At 44.1% G+C, this 24685-nt stretch overlaps 1 protein-coding gene and 1 long non-coding RNA gene across 2 annotated transcripts in view; both read left to right on the top strand.

Annotated features, from left to right (window-relative positions):
* Nucleotides 1–659: 659 nt before the first annotated feature.
* LOC141745453 (uncharacterized) lies at nucleotides 660–14014 on the top strand. Its single transcript, XR_012587765.1, has 3 exons — nucleotides 660–899; nucleotides 9820–9899; nucleotides 13111–14014. It is a non-coding gene; the product is annotated as an uncharacterized LOC141745453 (long non-coding RNA).
* A 10380-nt stretch (nucleotides 14015–24394) lies between these two features.
* FNDC3B (fibronectin type III domain containing 3B) overlaps nucleotides 24395–24685 on the top strand; it is a 213828-nt gene continuing 213537 nt past the window's right edge. The window contains exon 1 of the mRNA XM_074590212.1: nucleotides 24395–24646. The gene's annotated coding sequence lies outside the window, so the exon portion shown is untranslated. The remainder of the gene's footprint in view (nucleotides 24647–24685) is intronic.

Raw genomic sequence — 24685 nt, 5'->3', positions numbered from 1 at the left:
ACCATTAATATAATACATATTCTGTAACTGTAAGAGGCAACTCAGACTCTTTTCCATGAGTCTAAGTCTTAAAATCATGCAATATTTCCTTGCCTTTTTAATGTAACAGGAAACATACCAGTGTGAGAAAAAAAATACTGTGTCTTTTGGAAATTTTCTATCAGGGAAGAGGTTAACACTGTACAGCATAACTTCAGCCAAGGCATTAGTCTTTTACTGGATCTCAGAAGCACGAATATGTGGACCTGTGCAAAGTGCTAATTAGGGACTACGCCTGTCTACGGGTGCTACAATTGCAGTCTATTGAGCTGTTGAGCTGAGTATTCATCTTCAGGGTTTTGGTTCTCATCAACTTAAATATTAATGATCTCATCATACCACTGTCCCTCCTGTTGAAATAGTTGGTGAGGCTCATGCTCCACACTGCCAGTAAGTTGTTAAGATGTGGATTTACATGATATAGGAAAATACCAAACAATAAAACCAAAGATCCTCCTCTCCAGCAGTAGTGACAGGGCTCTGAGCACTTTATTAAGCTTTGTTGGCCCTCATTGGCCTCACCTGGGACCTCCACCCACACCCATGGCCCCAGCAGCTCTATTTAAGCTCAGCCTGGGGACCCTCACCCCCTGCCTGAGCTGTGTTAGAGAGGTGTTGTTCTTCAGCTTGGCAAAGCCTCTGCATGTTTGTAGAGCTCACTAGTCCCGACCTCAGCCTGCAGATGGATCTTGTGACTTGACTTCGGTCCTGTCTTGTTGTCGTGGTCCTACCTGGCAACCACCGGGTGTGATCCTAGCCCTGACATGTGGATTGACTTACTGACCTTGGACTTGTCTCTTCACCATAGTATTGCCTTATGGTCTGGACTCTTGGTGGAACCTGCCCTGCTTTCTTTTCAGGTACCGTGGGAGTGGGTTGTGGCTGGAGAGGTTCCCCCTGTCCTGCTGTCCTCCTTGGTGCCCATCCCTTAAGGAGTACTAGGCCCTTTGGCAAGTAGTCAAAAGCAACTGCTACTGGGAGAGTGTAAGAGTAGTTGAGTGGGCACAGGCTGACCGTGAAGTGATATTTCCCCAATGTATTCCTTTAGTCTCTGACCACTTGCAGCTCAGGGAACCAGAGTTGGTGCCTTTATATTCAATAACTGTCAATGTATTTCCCTTATCTGAATTTATCAAGTCTTCCCTTGAGCCCCTGTAAACCTTGAGCATTCACAGTGTCCTGTAGCAAGGAGTTCAATGGCATAATATATGATGTGAAGAACAACATATTCTTTGTTTTGAACCTGGTACCTGATGGTTTTGTATGACACCCATCACTTCTTGAAGTGATGTAATGTGACCTATCAGTTCTTATTCACCTTCTGTGTGTCACTTTACACTGTAAATGTCTACTGTACTCCTTTCTTAGTGGTCTCTTTTGGGGCCAAAGAGTTGTACCTTACTTAGTTATTCCATATTTACACACAGAAATGGATGTAGGCATGAGCATATGTGTGCGCACCCTTCTGCTTCTTAGTACTGAAATTAATTAGGAGATGAGGGATGCCTTAAAACTTGTGCCTCCACGGCTTTAGTGATTTGGTATCCAAAAGAATATATAAGGATATATTAATTGGTATTGGTTTAAACTCCTGCAAGCTCTGTTATGCAAACCAGACTGAGAAAAGTGCAACAGCATAACTTATTTACAGAAGCCTTGGCAGCCCTGCAGAGCAGCAGTTAGGGAAGCACCTGTTTCTCCCCAGTCAATAGGGCTGCTCTGTTGTGAGATGCATTGTTCCTTTCCACTGTTGCTATGCAAGTGAAAATAATTTGGACGGGAAATAGCACAAAGGTTTTAAACATTAATAATTGATCTGTAAAATGCAGAATCATTATTTTTGCTAGTAATTGGTTTCTGGTCTCTACAAAGCCTTCTAAGTGAAGAACATACTGGGTGCGCAATTAAAACTAAAAAGGGTATAGGCTGTATCTGACAAATCAAGCTGAAGTACAGCTATTCCATTGTGTTCCCATATGCATATCCAGGTCAGTTTTTGGAGAATGCAGCACAGCCCAGACTTTCAAGTTGGATACCTGAATTGATTGGAAAAGTTGCTGTATTGGGAGCTGCTGTATGCTTAGCTCTCCCTGGAGCTTGTCCTTAAGGAACTAAGAATGGCAGTGGAATCTGCGCAGCCCAAAATGTTCCACCCAAATGCAGGCATCGGGAAGGAGGTGATGGGAGACGGGTTAGCAATCAGCAACGTGCTCCTGGTGGGGACAAACAACACTTTTCCTGCTGGCATGGAACAAGAGAGGCAGAGCAGAGCTCTGTCAGCTTGGGCAGCTTGTGTGTCATAGTAAATATCCACTAACATTCCCATTCCAACAGAGGGGGGGGAAAAAAAGCCTCTGTGGTTTAGGAAAGAACTTATTGGCAGCTGTAGATTTGGTTTCATGACTGAGCAGTGTCACAGCAGCCCAACAGATCTCACAGCCTGAGGCTGCTGAAAGACCCTTTTTTCCCCAGTTATCTGGAAACTTGCTGTAAGTTAAAACAACTGCCTCCTATTCCTGTCGGTGATGACCCACAGCTCCTAAAAGGAGTGGGACCTCTCACCCTGCCCCACTATCGACCGTGTCTGCTCTTGCCATGCCCAGGCTATTACTTGGTCCTCTCTAATGAGACACTTCAGAGGAAGGAGGAGAAAGCACAGTGATTGCTAGCATGAAGTAACTTTGCAATGTGAAAAGAACTGCTTTCTGACCCTGGTGAGCACAGCTGGTTTTGAGGTATTCTGCAGAAAAATCTTGTGGATCTGGAAGAGCTATTGCTTGTTTCTGCATCATCTGACCAACATCCAACCGTCAGCCAAACTAAAACTTCAAGTATTTTGCCCCACTACTACCGCTGGCAGTACATTGGAGGTCAGAGCCGTGTTGTGGTGCTGGAAGTGAACTCCTGTTTCTTGTTAGTTATAGTGGCTAATAAGGAGGAAAAAAACAGTACTATAAACCAAACAGCATCCATGGCAACATAGCAGTTTACTCTTGAACTTCTCTAAATAGGAATAATTAATTTAGCCTCTTTCTTCAGTTTTTATATTTAAAAAGCTTACACAGGCAGATGTGGGCATGTTCTGGCAATTAATAATCAGCTGAGTCAGAGGTCTTCAAGGGAGCTTGTAATGAAGCACCAGGAAGGATCTTCCTCTTTTACATTTAAGCTCTTGTATCCGGAATGCAATCTGCATTGCTCAGCACAGCGGCTTTGCCTTTTTGGGCTTTATCAAAGGAGATGCTTTTCCTATTGCCTTTGACAGTTAAAAATGAGGTACCTGAGTTTTCACTTGCTGGACTACCTGAGTGTATAAGTCATGCAAGTCTGATCTGGTGACACCTACCCCCAGGGAAGGTGCTACCAGTCTCTTTATATGGTCCCTACAACTATACCAGCTCAATGCGTTTGTCCTAATTTAGGGTAAAAAATGAGCACAAAGATCGACCAGTTTGTGTTGGGAATAGGAAGTGAATCCGTATTGATGGGTCATAGCCTGGTTCCCCAAACTGCATTCTCCACCCCCAGTTCTTAGGCTCCTTGGCTGCAAATCAGGCAGAGACATGTCAGGGAAGAGTTCCTTGCAAAGGCTCCACTCCTGTGGCATTGTATCAGGAAAATGAGGTTAATGACCCTTCTGAATGAAGGACTTGTTCCGAGAGACCTATATTTAGGATCCCTGATGTGGATTCAGGCCTTCAAAAGCACTGATACAGCAATGGCTGGAAATGCTAGCAAAAACTGCGACACTAATACTGCAAGCATCTACAAACCAATTTGAAGCACATGTCTTATTGTTTTCAGGGTAAAAGGTCTGCATCCTTGGGTAACTGAGGATTCTGGAAATACAGAGATTAAATCTGGGCTCAGGACTCGAATTTGGCACTGACCTGAATAGGGTAAAAGACAGTATGAGCAAGGTTGTCACTTGGCTCAGTAAGCCTACACGGTTCCTTACAGCCTTTATCATCCAGGCCTCCTTATCTTGCTCCATCTGCTCTATTCCAGTGATATTTTTAGCATGCATTCACTGTACAGTTTTTCCAGTCTGGCTGCCTGACCCTTTGGTCTCCTAACAATGCAGCTGCAATGGAAGTGGTGCATGAGCAAAGGCTGCCAGTGAAGTGGGATTTCTTCCAGATCCCAGAATAACCCCCAAATCTGACCAATCCCATCCCCTTGGAGCTGTTTTTTAACGAGTCAAGCTGGGAGGTTTTTCTTCTGTAAGGTTCTGTTAACCTATAAATGGCTGCAGCTCAGCTTTGAAGTTAACACTTCATTAAGATTAATTGGGGAAGTTCACACCTCTGCTGGGAGTTTTTTCTAGCAGACTCTGCAAGGCAGAAGTGGGCAGACTTACATGCTGAAGCCTGGCTTTGTAGCCATAAAATCAAGGACAGGAACTTGCTCAAGGAAGAGTACGAGAGCTGAAAAATGACCCTGCTTCCACAGGCTCGGCTCCTGCTGAACTTAATAAAGTGAATGGATGCTGCTGACAACGGCCCTGAACTTGCCGATCTCAGGGCACTGAATGACTGGGGATATATGATTAAACCTTATGTTACTGGTGGTGGATAAACAAAGAGGTAAACTTTTCCATTTAGCTACTGCTGGCCGGTATGAGCTGGAGATTATTCACTGTGAGGAGGAGAAGGGAAACAGGGCTGGCTTCTGCTGACACACAGGCTGGGTCCAGTGTGCTGTGCCCACGGGAGAGGTCTCCAGGAGGATGCGGGGGGAGCAGGAGAGCTGCGTAATTCTGCCTCTTCCCCTTGTGTCAGGCCACATGATGGGAAGGAAGAACCCTCCAACATGTCAGGTCCATCAGGACCAGGAAAGCTGATACTCTTTTAGCCTCTGATGAGGTATCTGTGAGCGTTATTCCTGGTGCCTTTGAACCTGTGGCGCTTGCAACAAGTGGAAATCAAAATTGGAAACAAATCAAGTACAGTTTAAATCTCATGACAGAGGAAGTTTTTGAAAAGCCTTACTTGTCAAAATGTCAATGCATATTTTTTTTCTTATGGAGGGGGGGGAAAAAACCACCCCATAACCCTGTCAGCATCCTGCTAGAAAAGGAGCACCGCATCAATCAATGGCCTGTAGGTCATACTTGTGGAGGAAGAGGCTGAAATCTCTAGCTGCTCCTCTGTCCTGCTGTTGCTAACGGCCCCTCACCAGGATCCTGCTGTGCAGTCTGGTGTAATATCTTGGTGCAAATTCCTGATGGTCTGGGTTAATACGCCGGGTTGTAGGCTGTGCTCGTGAGCTGCCAGCTCTGCCACAAAGGAGGTAGCACAAGTCCTTGTGGCTTCCTTAGCTCTGACTTTTCTCCTTCTGATGATTCTTTTGGACCAGTAAATCATCAATGGCTGGCTGAGGTTGTTTCTCTGGGATTTCTAGATGACAGTCAGAGCTGGGATGATCCCAGGTAAAAGAAAGCCTTAAACCAATGGATGCTTCACCTATACGTTATCTCATAAGCAGTGAATTGTGTATCTCTGGGATACACCCGGTCATCTGTGACAGCCTAAGTGTTTGTCCTAAGCAGGGCAGATATCTGTGACCAGCAAGGTCTTAAAATCACCGTTTTTTCTGACAGAGCCCTCCACTAGAATAGTGTAGTGGTAACGATGTTTATACCACACTTGGGAAAAGTCCTTTCCCCTTGCCAAAGTACAGAGAAACGGTATATCAAAGCTATGGCAGTGTGATGTACAGCATAATAAATAAGTCAGATCTAGGAGTATGTCAAAGTTCATATTCAGAGCACTTCTTCCCATAATCAATTTTCATTCTCAAGAGCAGATGAGTTGCAAAGTCCTGTACAACAATGAATATAAATCCCAGCTGAAGTGGTTTAAGTGAGCTCTCCAATCTACCAGTGATTACCTTCCACAGTAATGACAGTGTGGTGCTTTCCATAATATCTGCTCAGCATTTTGAAAGGGTTATGATTAGCTGTGATATGACAAAATAAACAATGGTGTGTAGTGTTTGCACAACAGCTTTCGTACTTACTGCTTTGTGCAAGATAATCTTGTGGCCTGAAGCTAGGAGAAACATCCCTTGTAGCACAGTCAGCTTCTTTGATATGTCTTTATCTTACTTTTTACTGTGTTTACTGCTGGCAGAAAACAAGAGTAAATGTATAGATAAACTTCAGGGTCTTATCATCTTGGCTAGAGGGGTAATCCTGGCTCCGTTCATGTAAACAGCTAAATTCCTTCTGATTCCATTTGGACCAGGATTTCATCTCTTTGAGTGCTTATATCCCCCTCTATTTGCAGTCCTTGAAGAAATTACAGACGGCTGTCTACCACCTGCATTCCACTGGGTGCAGGGATTGCAGCTGAAGGCTCAGCAGTGAGCACAAGGAGAAATATTCTCCTAAACTTTCAGATCTTTAAGCGTTTCTGGGGCAGGGAATGTGGGAGGATCCATGAACCAGGGCCCGAAAACCCATCAGGCACCAGAAGGAGTGGGTGGAAGAAAGGGGCAAGTCCAGCTGCAAGCTTGTCCTCTGATGTGCCTGCTCAAATAGGCACAGTTCCCTACCAGTGAAGCACAATATCTAATGCTGGAGAGACAGCAATGAGAACCTCATCCTAGAGTTTTAATATCTTAATATTTTTTTATATGGTACCATACCTGGAATCTTCAGAAATATATATAAAAAAAATATTAGAGCAACCAGGGAGCCACTGCCCTACTTCCATATAGAAGCCCTCTGTTGTCTTACCATGGCTTCATATCTAGTCAGGACGTTTCCAGTTCTATGAAACGATCTCTGGTGTCTATGGCTCATAAAAATGGATATATAACATGTATATTTGTAATGTATATTTTTAAAAATAGGTTTTCTACTTTTCAGGATGAATATTTATACAGATGGAAGTTATGATACTGGCTGTACTAGTACTTGAAATAAGTTTATTTACAGGTCAGATGCAGTTGAGAGATCTGCAGCACAAACCACCCTAGCGTTGACCTTAGCTTGCCAGTGCTCCGGAACAAGATGCGATTCAATGGAGTCTGGGCTAATGTAAGGCTGAGTTGCCCACAGGAATCCAGGCTCTCTTGGTGTGGCAGGAGGTCCTGCTCCCCCTTCACAGTAACTCAGAGCTCCACGGCAGTTTTAAGTTCCACTTTCTGCTTTACTATCTTCTATCCAGAGTTATGCTGTAAACAGCTTTCAGTAGTCAAACCATTCATAAAGATGGATATATCAAGAGCTCCTTTTATACAAGAAATGTTTTGCTATGTAAACCCAGCAAGACTGGCTTGTTAGAAGTGCTGACTTCTACAAGTACCTCCTTTTTCTTCATGACTATAGATGCTGGCAGTACAACCAATGGCCATCGCTGCCTTCCAGAGTCTGTTTGCATTTTGGTATAACTCCTTTCACTTAGAAGAACTGGAGACCACATAGTTTTATCTGGCTCTCCATTGCCTGGAAACGGAAATAACAGCTAATTTTTAGAAACGGGCTAGACAAATGCTTGCTGCACAACATTAGTTAAGGATAGTCAAAATGTAATGTCCTATGTAAAATAGCATTGGAAATGTAGGTTTAGCTACCCGAGTTTGAATTCAGGAGAGGCATCTGGCTCTTGAGTAAGTTCTTTCATAGTTATTTGCAGGTGAACTTGTGGGATTCACTAGCCCAGGCTGGGCTAATCAAATGAAAAGATATTTTCTGGTCTGGACCAGAAGACATCATAGAATCATAGAATCATTTAGGTTGGAAAAGACCCTTGGGATCATCGAGTCCAACCATCACCTCCACTCTACAAAGTTCTCCCTTATACCATATCCCTTAACACCACATCTTAATGAGTCTTAAACACATCCAGGGATGGTGACTCCACCACCTGCCTGGGCAGCTTATTCCAGTGTCTAACCACTCTTTCTGTGAAGAATTTTTTCCTAATGTCCAGCCTAACATCCTTCCTTCATGATTAAGGAAGAAGTGTCCTGTGTTACACAATCCATCAGAAACACAGCACGTACCCAAACATAATACCCTTGGTAGCATATAGGAGAACTTCTTGCTTTTAGGCTCTGTGGTGAACGTGGTCTGTAGGACTGGTTACAGGTGTTCCCATCAGGGCAACAACGGATGCATTTCTGCTTAACTTGGTTGAAAAGTCTCTTTCTGTGCCTTCTGTCTAGTGGGCAGCAACATGATTCACTCAAAAAAAAAAAAAGTTTTTTCAATTTATGGGGCTACGGCGGAACTCAGAAATATTGCAGACAAGTTGATTACCCTCTCTCGAAGATCAGACAAGAAGAAAAGGACTGCCTAATTGACACAATGGGTTGTCCCAACAGAATCTTTATCTTAAGATAGTTTTTGTATTTCCAAATGTAGAAACCTAAAACAGTGGTGAAAGAAGTTAGGGGTGGCTTGTTTTTGTTTTGTTTTTTTTTTGTCTTAATCAGCTAACCTGAAAGTCAGTCAGAAAAGTAGGGAAATTCCTGGTTGTAGCTCTTGGAAATTGCTGCAGAAGCAAAGCCAGGTTATTTCTATAGAGGTTGTGTTATCAGAAATAGTGTGGAAAGAATGTGTTAGGAACTGGGTTTGATTTATTCTAGGACCTAGGGTTCAAGTTCAAATCCAAATCAGGATTAAAAAGGACTAGAGTATTCAGCAGGAGACTTTTGCCTTTGAAATGACAGAAACAGTGAGAGACCCAGCTGGCTTTGGTGATAGGCCAGGTTTTTAAATCACCTTGATTTTTGCACACCTCCTCTTACAGCTAATTGAAGCCATATTTTGTTACATATATGCAGCATAAATTTCTATTGCTAACATGTCTTTATCCTGAGAAATTCCTTCCCCCTCCCCGCCCCGTAAATGACAAAGAAGCTCCTTTTTGGGATTCCTGTCATCCTCCTTCCAGCTTCTGTCAAACAGTCCGAGCATAATATGAATTCCAGTGATGAGGAATAACCTGATATTTTGCTTACTTCAGTGAATGAAAGGTTAATTCTGTACATCTAAGTTTTATACTGCATGCTAGTTTGTTAAAGGCATTTTACCACACAGCTGGTGAGGGATTTGCAAAAATACAAGAGGGGCCTGTATGTTATTTGTTTTAACTTTTCCTTTCAACTTTTTTTTCATTAAGTTCCCAGATGACTGCACACTCTTGAATGCAGCAATCTGTTTAATCTAGTTTTAGCCTTCCTTTTCCTGTTTTGCTGTTTACTTTTCGTTCCATGCCAGTAGCTATCGAGGCAATACTGTGGGTCCATTATCTGTTTGAGGCCTCTTGGAATATATGTGTTGGCTTTGCTCTGTGTGTGCATGCATGAGAGGGGGAATAAACATGCATGTGGCCAATTAGTTAGTACACTTAAATTAATGAAGAGCAATCTATGAGTCTCCTTTTTTCTGAGAATTTGGAAATACTGAGAACGTTTGCCATGTAGCCTTCAAAAGCTTCAAAAGCAGCTATAAGGTCACAGTCTAATACTCTCTTCTGTATACTCACGTCTTTTCTAAAAATATTTCCCAACTTAATCTTCAGTATATGGAACAGGAGGGCAGAGGGGGAACGGCAGTGTTTACGACCAAAGTGCAAAGACGAGGAAGAAAATGAAATCCACCAAAAAAAGCGAATCTTTTGATCCCTGCTTCATTTTCCTCATTATGAACTTAACAGTACCAGCAGTTATGTTTTAACTAAACATTGAGTTTATGGACCCATGTCTCTGCCTACAGATAAGGGAAGGTCAAGAGGAACTCTCCTAATGCTGTCTTTGCTTTTGCAGATTTTCCTTGACTTGGGACACCCAAACAAGTCGGTGGGAGTCTAAACAACACGGGTGATTTGGGTGCGTTGCTGCTTGAGGTCAGTAGAACGTGATCAAAGATGTCAGCTCTGGATACATGCAATACTGGTAGAAAAGATCTCGGTAATATCACAGGTAAAGGGGCCTCTAGGAGCCATGAAATTTGAGAGAAAATGCCAGAGTAAAACCAAGAAGAAGAAAATTAACCCAGCTAGTGGAATTTGGGAAGGAGGGTAGAAAAGCAGGGTTTTGTATGGCCTTTTCTCTTTTTGGCTTTCGAACTGTGGAAAAACCCTCAAGGGTCAGAAAAGCTGCAAATGAAAGCAAGAGGAAGGCCTGGGAGGATCTCTGCTCGGTAGGAAAGCTCACCTGTCAGACCACTGTCTGGAACAGGAAGGAGAAACTCCTATTCCCAGCAAGGCTTCTGCCTCGGGTTCCACAAAACAAAAACAAAGGAGAGAGCTCAATTTTGCCCCATCTCTTTGCCTTCATAACTATGCTTACTGACTCCTGCCAGTCAAAGTAGTTCCTTGTCCGGTTGATGAACACATCCATCAGTTGATAACTCTACCAAGTGATCACATCCTCTCATCACTTTCCCACTGCTCTGGCTTCACAGACTTGCTTTGTCTTCTGTAAATCCTAACGGAGATAGTGAGCTGAGCTTGCATGGTGTGTCCTGACAGCCCAGCAGTGACCAAGGGATGCCTTGAAGGGTCATTCCAAAACGCCAATCTGTCATACTTCATCCTCCAGGTGGGATGACTGAAGTCCTCAGAAAACCCATGTGCACCAGAAAGGAGTTTAGGTATGCAATGAGGAAGCCAAAGAAAGAGCAGAGGTCCCAAAGAAGAAATAAAATATGACCTAGTCTGCGACTAGCACTGATACCATCCGAGGAAAATAAGACTATTCATCTTTCCTTCTGTGCTTTCTTGCTTCTTGCAAAGCACAGAGAAATAAGGTAGCCAGATTCTACCTTGCCTGAAACTCTGAGACATACAAACAAATACCTTGGTGCTGGACATTAAGGAGAACTTACATTAGGGCAATACCCAGAGGGAAACAGCTCAAACAGGCGTGTGTATTGGAGAAGTAAGGAATGTCCCTTATCGCTGCTGGTCATTTATAATTTAAGCTCTAAGTACACAACTAATTCTGAACTAGTTCCAAAAATAAAAGGAAAAGAAAAAAAAATAATAGTTCCTGAGAAGTCAGTATGTTGGCTCTGAGTGACATTGGCTACGAACGTGCCTGGGTGAACAGCACTGAACTGAATCTGGAGTTGAAGCACAGACAGGTCATTTCAAACAGTCCTGCAGTTAAGCAACACTTCACCCTGGGGAAGTCTCCCTTCCAAACACTTCCAGCATTCCACATGGGCTTTCTTTCAAAGTTGTTGGCTGTTCTCAGTGTTTTTTTCTTCATCTTCACTCTTTTTGAAGATTTTTGGGATGTTTAGGGAAGCTGCTATATTAATTTTCTCAGATGTTTCAAGTTCTGAAAAGCTTTCACCTGCAAAGCATTTATCCTGATGAGGAATTAATTCCAGCTTTACTTGCAGAAGAAACAGAACTGTATACAAAGTGAAGGACGCTTGGCTGCTTCTCAGACACTAACATGAGCAATTCTGAATGGAGATCTGTTAGGCTGTTCTGGATATTTGCATGTCAGCATGCAGAAAAAGCAAGCAAATGCAAATGAATGTTCCTGAAAACAGCAATAGAAAGCAAATATTTTTTTTACATACCCTAAAAAGACCTTGTTATAAGGATCACGATAGCATAAGTGCAATACTAAGAGACAGAAGTACCAAACTTTCAGAGCAGGAGATGATGAGAACTGGCTGGCTCTCAGCAGTGGCGTGGGGACCCTTCCCTCCTAGGTCACAACCATACCCCAGGGCAGTTGGCTGTGGCACCACTCTGTCACCAGTTGGTGCTACCATCAGCTTACTAGGTGCAGTATGGTTCACAAATATATAAGACAGTTAATATAAAATAGCTCCATCATTGATGCTAGCAGAAGAGATATTCATAATTAGACTGACCCTTGACAGGGGGGAGTTTAAAGGCAGGGTGAATAATGGATTGATGGAGAACTTGCCAAGTACCAGGATAAAGAAGCTGAGCAGAGGGCTAACAGGCACCGGAGGAATTTGCAGAGTTCTCAAAAAAAAAAAAAAAAAAAAAAAAAAAAAAAAGACAAATAATGGATAGCGGCAGCAAAGATGATGAGGGTGGTGAAACACTGGAAGAGGTGGTTGATGCCCCATCCCTGGAAACATTCCAGGTCAGGTTGGACGGGGCTCTGAGCAACTGGGTCTAGTTGAAGATGTCCATACTTATTGCAGGGGTGTTGGACTAGATGACCTTTAAAGGTCTCTTCCAACCGAAAATATTCTATGATGCTATGAAGTACATAGAAAATATGCAGCTTTTGCTGTCTAAAGGGAGCAACTACTTATACTTACTGTGTACCTACAACAAGCTAGACCTCCATGACCAGATTCTTCTTGCTTAGACTCCACTGAGATTCCTAGTTTGATTTTTAGCTGCATTTCAGCATCCGAAGCATTTAAGACTTAGAAAACTCCTTTAGGTGGAATTTGGACTGCATAAATCTGAATGCAGGAAGCCTTCCTGAACCCCGCAGCATGTGCTTTGCGCACATATGCATGTGAGCGCATGCATGTGCTCATCGGGGAAGCAAAAGGAGGAACTGTGGCAGCAGACACATGACTCAGGGTGTGGGCGAGATTGGTAATATAACCCCAGTATTGCTGGATTATCAGCAAGTCTGGATCTTCATTCTGCAGCAGCTGGGCTACCTCCCAACAGGAAAATGCTGCAGGCAACATTTGTGCTTAGTAGTCAATTATCCATGGGAGCAGGTAAGGGATTAGTGACCAGGTAGGGTTCCACGCCTGTCAACAGGGCGAACACCATAGCTGCTCCAAAATATTTAGCAAGAGAAAGGAAATAATACAGCTTTTTCTGTTCTAAACCACAAGTCCCTTGCATTTGAACTGAAGGAGAATTGTCTCCCTTTGCTGGAATTCCATATGGGACACGTGGCTGAATGAGATGTAGTTCAATACCATATTGCTGCGGGTGCTTAACACATAGGTGTCCCCCGTTTCCATCCGTGCCTGCCTCTGTACTGCAGCCCACCACCCTTGCCTTTGGCTCACTGTTTCTTGTGTAAAACCAATCACGGAAACACCTGGCTTGAACTGGAAAAAAAAAAAAAAAAAATTGTTTTTTCTAGGAATGCTGTTTTTCAGCCAGATCGGTTTCCCAACCTGATTCACAGCACCAATGCAAAACCCAGGAGGACCAGCGCAACTGAGGGGGCAGAGCACAGAGGTACCAACCAGCAGCGAGGGGCAGCAGCAGCTGAAGTCGGAACTGCTGCCAAAGGCTTTGCATCGTGAACCTACGGCTGGAGCTGCAGTCTGGGGAACAAAGCTCAGCCTAACCCAATTTGTATGCTGAACAATGCAGGAAAACCACAGGTTTAGCTGGTTTTTACCTCTGTCTTTGAATGAATTTGGGATTGCGTCTTTCACTCAAAGAAACCTCATTAAGCAGCTTGTTTCTGCCAATGTAATTAATCAGGACATGGCAAAAGATCACTTTGTTTCATCCCAGATTTCAAACCCCATTTGTCTGCTCTTTCCTGGCCTGTTAAGACTCTCCCATCTGCTGAGTGTTCTGGGCAGTATATGGTCTCTTTTTTTAGCTACAGGTGATAGCACATCTTCTTTAAAGAAATCCCACTAATAATGTCTGTTAGTCTTTGAAAGCAATCAGGTCTTAACAAGCTTATCGTGAAGTTTACCTGCCTGAAATTTCTTCTGCTCTCTTGCTTAGCTTTCATTCTCTGAACCTGTGTCCCAAGTGAAAAAAACACCTGATTGTTTGACTGATTTATCACAAAAAATAAAAGTGTACTTGTTTTTCCCTTCTTTAGCATTATATTTTGGCTCTTTAAAATGTAGCATTTACATCAGCTCACTTAAAATGTGTTTCCTCCATCCCCTTATTAACATAGCTAAGTTTTTGTAAGTTTTGGATGCATAATTTACAGATTGCAAGAACTTTCTCTTTTAAATTCAGTGAATTATATGTAAAATACTCGGGTGCCATTTTTTTATTACTAAAAATGGAGTCACAAAGTCAATCAATGAATGGAACTGAGCAGTTTTCAGGGTCGAGTTCAAGCTTGTAAAAGGAGATGAGTTACTAAAACTTAAAAAGAATAAATTATGTAAAGCTCAACTCTTTCCTCATCACGAATAACTGCAGCGCATTCTCTCTCTTCACAGCTGTACCGTTATACAAGAAATGTAAAGTAAGATATGGGCATATCTCGAGTATTTGTTGAAATTAGCATTCTGTTCTCCATTGGATTTTCTTTGTGCCAGACAGAACTACGTTTTTTCCACATTATTCCATCTGGGACCCTGATCCTGTGTGTGCTTACTTGATTATTCCAAATACTTCAGAGTACTCTCATAATTGTCTCATATAATGAACAGCCAAGTCTATTTTGAATATGTTAATCACAGGGTAAAGTTAAATATAAATACACGCCCCCAGCACTCTGAAGGATTGATGTGTTTTTGGGTTAATCTCTGAGGATTTTAGGGCCAGTCAGAAGAAATGATCAATACCAGCTCAGTATTGCTTCCAAGCAGGTGCACACTTTCATGAGAAATTTATGTGAATGCCATTATGGAAATGCTAGGAGCCTTATTTTATAGAAGAACCAAGACACCAAAGGACTAAGGGAGTGGTGTGACAACATAATACATTAGTTTTTTGGACAGGGACAGGAGAGGATTAAGAAGTGCTGCCATATGAGACCAAGTATTTATGCGGTCTAAACTCTCTCTGCCAACTCCAGTTTATTTTAAAAATTCTGACGGCTTAACTTTGAACAGCCAGACTTTATGCCAGATCAGGCACTGTCCGTCACTTCCATCCCACTACATGTTGAATCCCAGCACAGATGCAGGGTTAGCATAAAGGTGTTGCGTTGACATGACCTGTACCACGTGCTCTGTTAAATTCAACAGATGTGCCCACGCCGGGATAAATATGCTGAGACGAAATCTAGAAGTACACAGATCCAGTAAACGTGGCTTTACAACCTCGGCTGAGAAGAGACGCAGTCTGTGGTGAGAGACGATGGCTCTTGGGGCACCTTTGCCCTTTCCCACCCTCATTCAGCAGCAAGCAGAGCCTGGAGAAACCAGGGAAGTTACAAACATGGTGGACAACAGACTGTGAGAGCCTGAGGATGTCTGTGAATTTGGGACAGTAAGAAAGGCTCGGTAGTAAAAATGGACCAAAGTGGGTTGGTGAAGACGTGGAGAGAGAGACTAAGGCAGCTTGAAAAACAACATGTTAGGTGGCTTGGGAGGTAGAACCAGGTGATATGGGAATCCAGAGGAAGCTGGACTCCTGGGGAAATGTTGAGCTAATCCCTTTATTTGATTCTCTTACTAGCATTCCCAAGTATCTAAGAGTGTAAAACCTGACAGAAACCTAGGCACTGTAGTGCTGCAGCTGTGAGAGCTGCAAAACTGTCCCATGAGACGTGTGGCTGTCACAGGCGAGGCAGTGTTAACCACACACATGTACGCTTCGTCATCTGCTAGCGCTCATCGTTAAGCTGGTTTCAATTGAGATATTTAGCAACCCTATAGGTCAGAGTATAAACTTCACTGAAGACTTGAGTCTCTTCTGCTTTGATGTGTGGGATAGCACCATGTTGAGTCAAGTTACAGGAGAAGCATTAGACACATCTACTGCCATGGTGGGGCTGGGAGCTGTGCCCGGGCTCTAGGCTGGGGTCATGCAGGAAAGAGGCACTGCTGTGCCCTTCTTCAAATGTGCAAGATAGAGCACTGGCTGTGGGCACCAGGAATCAGCCCTGCAAATCTTGTAGGGAATTTAATTGAGGGAAACAGAAATGCATGCTCCGTGATGAGACCCCAACTGAGTACTGCGTCCAGCTCTGGAGCCTCCAAGATGAGAAGGACATGGACCTGTTGGAAGCCACGAAGATGCTCCGAGGGCTGGAGCCCCTCTGCTGTGAGGACAGGCTGAGAGAGTTGGGGGTGTTCACCCTGGAGAAGAGAAGGCTCCGGGGAGACCTTAGAGCGGCCTTTCAATACTTAAAGGGGGCCTACAGCAAAGATGGAAACAGACTTTTTAGCAGGGCCTGTTGCGACAGGACGAGGGGTAATGGCTTCAAACTAAAAGAGGGAAGATTTAGACTAGACATAAGGAAGACATTTTTTACACTGAGGGTGGTGAAACCCTGGCCCAGGTTGCCCAGAGAGGTGGTTGATGCCCCATCCCTGGAAACATTCCAGGTCAGGTTGGACGGGGCTCTGAGCAACCTGATCTAGTTGAAGATGTCCCTGCTTATGGCAGGGAGGTTGGACTAGATGACCTTTAAAGGTCCCTTCCGACCCAAACTATTCTATGAATTGGTGAAGAGTGCAACCCAAAGCAGATTGCTCTTTATTTCCAACTCCATTTCTAAAGCTGAAGTAATGCGGGGAGAGGGGAATAAGAAACATCTGAAATACATAAATGAGAGCTTTGTCAATCCTTCTAAAATGCCTATCATATATATTTAACTTCATTGTATATGGCATAAGATTTATATCGTAACAGGAATAATTGGCATTTTTATGGCACCTTTCATCTGTAACAACTTTCTTTTGGAGATCACAGAGCATGTTTATAAATACATGTCAGTTAAGCCTCTCATAATCATTGTGTGGGTAATGAAAGTTATTCCATTTGCCTTCCTGTCACTTCAGTTTAAATCACAAGAATCTTCAAGGCTTAAAAGAAAAAACAGCAGCAACTTGTGAAGAATCCACCTGCCTTCTTATTTTAACATGTTACAATCATTCCTCCACCTCTGTAACAGCTCTGTGGTCTGCCAGGGCGCAGAGAGTGAGACAGGAGTGGAGACAGCGCGATGATACGGGCGATTGCTCCTCCCTTACTCAAAAATAATTCCAGGTTTTGGGGATCTTTAGGTCATCACTTTGTTAAATTTTTTTAAAGGTGAATTTGGGTGTGATAGTGTGTGTGACAGTATGATGGAGAGGTTAAGCCTGGCTATTTATTGTGGATAAAAGCAGTAATAGACTTGTAAAATAAGCATTATTTCTTTAAATCATTCTAGCCTGAGGCACAGTTAGCTGAAGAGATTTTCCCAAGGCTATACCAAAACACTTATATTCTGGACTCAATTATTTATCAACATGAAATAGATACATTATCTCATGCATCACCTTTTAAGCCTGGAGAAGTTAGTGACTTGGTAAATAATTTTTAAAACTTACCTGCTTTTCAAAGCAATATTTTACCTATTTGCATGCAGTTTTGGGGAAGCTCTGGGAAGAGTCATTGATGGAGAGGAATCAGATGCAAAATTTTCTTAAATCATTCCACGCTTTATTTTTTTGGGATAATATATTGAAACTTGGTGATATTTCTTTCAGAAGGGCCTCCCACCTGGCATAAAGGATCTTGTTCTGTTGGAAATATAGAAAGCTTTTGAGGAGCTCTGTCTTACTTTGAAAATCATCAGGCATTTCTGTGATGTGCTCAAAGAGGATTTGTATGTGGGCACGAATGGGAACTGGAAATGCTTCCTGATGGCTAGGGAAAAAAAAAAAAAAGACACTTTCTAGGTGTGTTTCTGCTGCATTTGTGACTGAAAATGCACTTGGCAAAACTCTGAAAGGAGGAGGAAATCACAATGCGGCTGAGGCTCTCCTGGATAAGGTGCGTTGGGAGGAAGGCTAGGATGAGGGTCAGCTCTTCCCTAACTTCTCGCTGGCATTTCTGGTCATCTCCTGATCCAGGGTCTGGAACTGCCATTCCAGCACCAGAGGGGTTTATGATTCTCTTGTTGTTTTAAAATGACTTGTGCGTTCACTGTACGCATTATGAAATTGGTGTGGGTTGGTTTTTTTTAATCTCTGAAAAGCCTGGCTTCTGAGCTGCCGAGCTTCCTAATCACAGGCACGGAAACTCCTGAACTTTAACTAGCAGTGTTATCTAAGTAGTCTTCTTTCTGTTTTTTCCCGGGTGCTTTTTTAAATTACTTTGGGGAAAAATCAGTAATAATGATTGTTTATAAAGCTTATTTTTAATGCTCTGCTATTCCAGAGCAAGCCTGCTGAGTCACTGGTAACGGTTTAATTCCAAAGCTGGTGACATTTCTCATCGATTGCCCTCTATACAAAAATCTCCACATTGCATGTGTGTGTAATTAACAGTAGATAAGGCTGTTCTATTTGAAAGCTACGAAAAGAAGATAAATCCTTCAAGTTGTACACTGATTGATTTAAAATGAACACGAATTTTTAACAAAACACTGTCTATAGCATGCGGTATGAGGATTCCCAGTGTGCAGGGAAAGGCTTTCATGGTACCACTACAGAAGTCAAAATAAAGAGCAGAAACTACTTAGGAATTCACTAGAAACCTCGGAGGGAGGTAGGAACAAAACCCCCATGTATAGTGCTTCCATGAGGAAAGAAAAATAAATGTTTACTTACTAAAGTGTTTATTTCTGACTTGTCAGGTGTGGCTGCCCTTTACAGGAAAGGGGGTGCATGACTGGCAAGGAAAAAGAAAAAATTAACTGGCAAAATAAATCCTGTGAAGAGGAAGGAGATACAGGGGAGAGGAAAAGGGCTGTGATAGAAAAGGGCAATGGATCAGCAGAAGTTTGCTGGTATGTGCAGAAATGACAACATCTGATTTTTAATTCTTTTTTCCAGTGAGAACAAACTATTAAGGATCTTTTAAGTCATTCCTGCTTGTATTTGCTCCCCCACTTCTTCCTTTGTAGTTGTGTTTTTGTTGGTTTTTGGTTTTTGTTTTTTTTTTTAACAAGAAGATGGAAGATAAATTGCTAGTTGTAAAGAGTGCTGCAGGGGAAACACTGGGGATATAACCACCTAATTATGAATTTCCTGAATGTGCAACATGACCAGGAGCAACTGGACAGGATTAGTGCTGTATGTTTCATCTCCAGCTGTTTCATGAATACCAATCTACAAAATCTTCCAAGAAGAACATTTATTATTTTTTTTTCTGTGGCCCTACTTTTGGCTTTAACAATGCGAGCAATACTGCTTTGTTTTCTTTAGAGCATGAACTGAAACAAGAGCTTTCAACAAAACAAAACCAAAGCAAACGTAACGAGCCAAAGAACTGCACAGTGTTAAGGAGATCTAACTGAAATATTTGTAAAATATCAAAGGAACATCCTTCTCATTGGCAAAACTGGAACTAACACTGCAGAGATGCGTGATTATGAGACAATAAATGAGAGTCTTTTCTTCTGGTGAAGTGGTCAGAAGTTATTGTTTGGAATAAGCATAACTGGTGTGTCATCTTCATGGCAAGCTTCTTGCATTGGTTAAGTGCCAATGCTCTTTGGAAGCTCTTGGCAGATGGGAACTTATTTAAACTTATAAAACCAACGTAGATGAAAAAATGTCAAAAATGCCCTGTGTAAGTCCTCAGCTTGCAAGCAGACAAATTACAAAGACAATGGTGCTTCCCATGGAAGGGAGGGCCACAGGAACATTTTCTTTCCATGATGCCTTTGTAAAGCTTAAGAAACAACTAATAGAATAATATCCCTGACAAACAACAACAACTGTTGTGTCAGAAATCACAGCTTTAGAATAATGGCACTGGCGTTCAGAGGGCCTCTTCTAGCTCCTGGTGAAGTCCCTGGGTCTTTTGTGACTTCTAGCCGAGTCTGACTGTGCGTATTTATTGCTTAGTAGTAGTCTGAGAGATTCAAAGACCAAATTAAGGACCTGCCCATTAAACATAATAAAAGGATGTCCAGTAGGTAACTGGTTTTATCACAGACTGATGGGCAATGCAAAGTTACCGTGCACTCCAATACCAAGAGAGGCAGATAATTTTTATTTCAGAATCTTACAGCAATTAGTCCTTTGATCTTATCCCAAGAATAAGATTTTTTTGGAGCTTAGTTTCTGCACGTGTTATTGAGCATGGGAAATACAGACCTGTGTCCTAAAAAGGGAAAAATCTTCTAATTAATACCATGAATACAAACGGCTCCCCAAACTCGGTCAGTTCATGAATGCAAAAACATGAATATATGCTCAGTGAATAACTGGCATTCATTTCCTCTAAATAGAGAGGTACAGATAGAAATCCTGGTTCGTGCTAATGTTTACATGCCCTAGTTATTTAAAAAGACCGTCCTGCAGAATTTTGGATTCCCTGCAGAAAAAGTGACCGTTATGAACTACGAACTGTGCTTACCCAGATCTTCTTGCTTGTGCCAGTCTCCGCGGGCAGTATCTAGAAAATAAAACATTGTAAAGACTGAAGGAATTCAATATCTTTTAATCTGTACAATCTAATCTGCCTTTAGCTTTCATTTTTTCAGATAAAAGAGTGAGAGAAGACTACCGTGACCAGATAGGACTGTATGATTTTCAGTACCGAATTGTTCAAATTGCACTAACTTTAATGGTTTATGATACATAAAAAGACAAGGGCCCCCGAAAGGGTTTATTACCAAGAAAAAAGAGAATACGTAGTCCCTTCTTTATTCTGTGGAAAGTGTAAGTTACGCGATCACAAGGGGGAGGGAGGAGAGGCGCTACATCATTTTGTTCCAGATGTTTTGGTAAGGAGAAGACCCAGTCGTTTGCTCTGAGCATCCTGCCCTTCCCACCTCGCAGATTCCTTCCCTGGCAGAGCGAGGTCCGGGTGAGGAATGCTGCAGTGCCCGCTCTCAGCCTGCCGAGGGGTCACCGAAGGTGGTTTTTGCCAAGTTCGTCTCTCGTTCTCCATCCAAGATGCTGCTGGCCCTCAGAGTAACAGCCTGAGCCTGGAGCTCTTGCTATGGGTAAATGCAACCCGTTAGAGACCGAGTCCGGAGCCAGTCCACCCTACAGATGCTCAGAGCCGTAATAATGCACATGGAGAGAAAACTCCTGCGGCCACAGTCCAGCCAGTGTTCGAGCAGAACCACCCACCCTATATACCGGTGCTACGTGGTATTAAAAATGACTGAGGGCGGTACACCCCAGGGGAAAAAAACCACCAGTATTCAGCAAATAAATCAATCAAAGCATTCTCTGTATACTGTCAAACAGCACCGATGCCAAGATCTCAGCCTGCCTGCCCTCCGGAATACAGAACATGCAGCTTGTGGGAACAGTAAAAGTTTAACTCGAAACCGACCAGAAACCTGAGGGAAAGTATCCTGTGAGAATAAAGACCGTCTTCGCAGCCTTGTCAATGGTGTCTGATCTCCGAGGCCACATCCTGCTTGTAGGGACAGAGTTTGCACAGGCTTCCCTCTGGAATTTGTCACCAAATGGGACAGGAAGGCCGACAGGGATGATGGCAGAATACGGGATTTAGAATTGGTTTGGATCCAGCCCCAGTCACTAGTGCTTAAAGTGTTACTGTGTGATGGCTAAACAATTCCTGCTGGAGAGGAGCTGGGGGTTTCTGCCTGGTTCTGGTGCATCTGCAGCTTGGGAATGACTGTCCTGGGGACACGGATCCAAGAGAAAGGACAAAGACGGAGACAGCATCATCCCTTCATCCCACTCCTCTGCAACAGGCACACGTGGGAAGGGAGCCGGATGAGACGCGCTATTGCGTTTCTGACGCCACTTGCTTCCTGAATAAACAGAAAGATCTCACCGTGATAAAAGAAAAATATGCATGTTATTGAAAAAAAACCCAGACTCATCAAAACAGAAAAGTTAAGTTCATGGCTTCGGTCTGTATTTATTTGGATGACAGTTTAGGTCAGTCATTTTCTCCAGGGTCCATTCCTGCTGTGTCACCACTTAACCTAATCCTTTTCCTTTTCCAGGGGCAAACGATGACGTTTCCTCCTGATCTGATTAATGCCCTTCCTAGATGAGCTGGCTCAGGGTATAAACCATTAAAGAAATTACCGTTATGTACGTTATGTACGAACTTTCTGAGGAAAAGTGGTCCTTGCTCCACTCTCCCCTGCCCTCTCCCTCGATTTGTATGCCATGCTCAATTTCCATGGAACCAGTTCACAGTTGCTGTGAACCACATCTGCTCTTCCAGTTCGTCAGGGCAGAGCGGCTGAATAGAAAGTCCTCCAAGGAGAAGGCAGGCGTTTGCTCCAAGCCCAGGCTGCCATTGATCGATTTTTCATGAGTATGGCCACTTGTGCGGTTTCAGGCAAGACTGGAGATATCCCTGTGCCCAGGGCCTCTGTTTTGACTCTCCAAATGGGAACACGCTCAGACCTAACCTTCCTCTGGCTCATCTGACAGAAAAGCTACAAATCAGTCCTGTGTTTCATTTCCTTCTTCTCCTCCATTTCTTTTCATTTTGCTTTCTTTGGTTTGGTTTTGTTTACTCTTCCATTTAAATTGTATCTTTTTTTGTCATTTCCCAACTCGGGTCAGTGACTTTTTTTCCTTTCTAAAGCAATGTCTTCACTCCCTCCCTCTGTCCCTTTTCTCAGTCTTTTCCTTCACAAAACTGTCTGCAGGACCAAGTAAAGGCTTTACCACCCTAGTGAATAATTAATCTCATCTGACTCCGTAACTCAATCCAGGATCATCAAAAAGTCTGCGTGTTTTGGGTCACTAATAAAACAAAACATTTTTCTACTTTTAGATTTTACTCATTACAAAAGTTTTTGCAATTAACGATGAACAATACTTCAGTGCTGGCTGACCATTTTACATTGAAAAATCTTTCCCACGGGAAAATATTGATTATTTATTTTTGTAGAAATTACCTATTTCAGATAATTTTATTTTCATTTTTCTGTGCTTTGATCACTTGAAAAAAAACCCAACAAAACAGCCTAGCTGGGCATGATGTTTTGTTTTTACCAAACTTTTATGCCAAACCCATTTTTCTGTAGCGTGAGTTTCAACAAGAAGTCGAACATCAAGGAGTCCTATGGGAAAAAAATGTTTCTGTTGATATTTTAATGGAAGCTGATGAAAATACACCTGGGCTGCCTGAGACTCCGTGGGGTTTTCTAGCTTCTGCAAGGAAACCTTGCTCTGGTGGATAAAGTAGATCAACCGCTGAGAAAAGCTGTAAGGAAAAATAACATTGAAGAATATAGTGATGGAGAGAAGGCAGAGCACAAGTGGTACAGTGATGAGCTTTTGCTGAGGAAGGTTAGCTACCCAAAGGACTATGGCCAGATCAAAAGACCCTTCATAGCGTGGCTGTGATCTGTGGTGTGGGTGAGGCCAGGTCCTATTTTAAGCTTTTCCTGTAACCAGATTAAAGCTCTAGTCATGATTCCCACATTGCTTGGATGCAGTGCTGGGAGGTAGATGACCACCGTGGTTCCTCGGGGCTTTCTTCCAGAGCCAGGGGATAAACTTCTCTTCTTTTGGGATGCATCAATTTAATATGTCAGAGCATCTCTGAAAAACGTTGCCTAAAACTTCTCCTCCTCACTCCCAGTTGATGGACAGATAGGAATGACCACACCAATGGGACCCAGGGTTCTTCTAGATCGGTGTCTTGCCTTTGCAGCAACCGACAGCAGATGCCTAGAGGAGGACAGTTTCCCCCTAGGTACTCCCCTAGCGGGGTCCTGCTCTGGGGCCCCCGAGATAAGAAGGACAGGGACCTGTTGGAGTGGGTCCAGAGGAGGCCCCGGAGATGCTGGTAGGGCTGGAGCCCCTCTGCTGTGAGGACAGGCTGAGAGAGTTGGGGGTGTTCAGCCTGGAGAAGAGAATGCTCCGGGGAGACCTTCCAGCCCCTTCCAGTCCCTAAAGGGGCCACAGGAGAGATGGGGAGGGACTCTGGATCAGGGAGGCGAGCCATAGGATGAGGGGGAATGTTTTTAAACTGAAAGAGGGGAGATTTGGATGAGATATTGTGAAGAAATTCTTTGGTGTAAGGGTGGTGAGCCCCTGGCCCAGGTTGCCCAGAGAAGCTGTGGCTGCCCCATCCCTGGAGGGGTTCAAGGCCAGGCTGGACGGGGCTTGGAGCAACCTGGGCTGGTGGGAGGTGTCCCTGCCCAGGGCAGGGGGTGGCACTGGATGGGCTTTAAGGTCCCTTCCGACCCAAACCATTCCATGACTCTGACACACAGGACCGCGTAGGAACCATACCCAGATCCCAGCCTTAAACTATCTGGACGAGGGACTTCCCCTGTCAGAAATGGCATTTTTGGGACCAACCTCTGCCCGGACCCTGGAGGCCGCTGACGGGCGGGAGGCAGGCTCGGTGGGCGCTTTATGTTCCAGGGGCAATACCTGGCAGTAAGCACCGACGCATGAATCGTGAGCAACCGGGGGCGGACGAGTCGAAACGGCAGCTCGGGGAGGGGAACGGCGAGGTGCCGGGCGCGGGCCGCCAGCGGGGCCTCACAGCGATGCGGCGCCGCCTGACTGGGCAGCGGCCGGGACCCGCCCCGGCCCCTCACGGCTCCCCCCGCCCGGGCCGGGGCGGTGGCTGCGGGGCCGTCCCGGGGCGGGGCGGGGCGGAGCGGCGGCTCGGCGGGGCGGGGGCAGCAGGGCCGCCCGCCCGCCCGCCTCAGCCGGCTTTTCGGCGGGAGCCTCTACTCCAGAGTGCGCGGTAGCGTGGGCCGCCGGCGGGCCCCATGTGGTGCCGACATCACTGACATGGCGGAATCCCCGCCGAGCCCTCCTGGCACTCGCTCCAGCTAGCCGGGACTCACCGCCGCGCCCGGCCCAGCCCGCCGCCCCGCAACACCCCTCCGCCAGGTAAGGACGCGCCGGGGGAATGGGGTAGCCGGGCGGGGA

Source organism: Larus michahellis, chromosome 6 (genome assembly GCF_964199755.1).
Source record: "Larus michahellis chromosome 6, bLarMic1.1, whole genome shotgun sequence".
Classification (NCBI taxonomy): domain Eukaryota; kingdom Metazoa; phylum Chordata; class Aves; order Charadriiformes; family Laridae; genus Larus; species Larus michahellis.
This window is presented reverse-complemented; position numbering and strand designations above follow the sequence as displayed.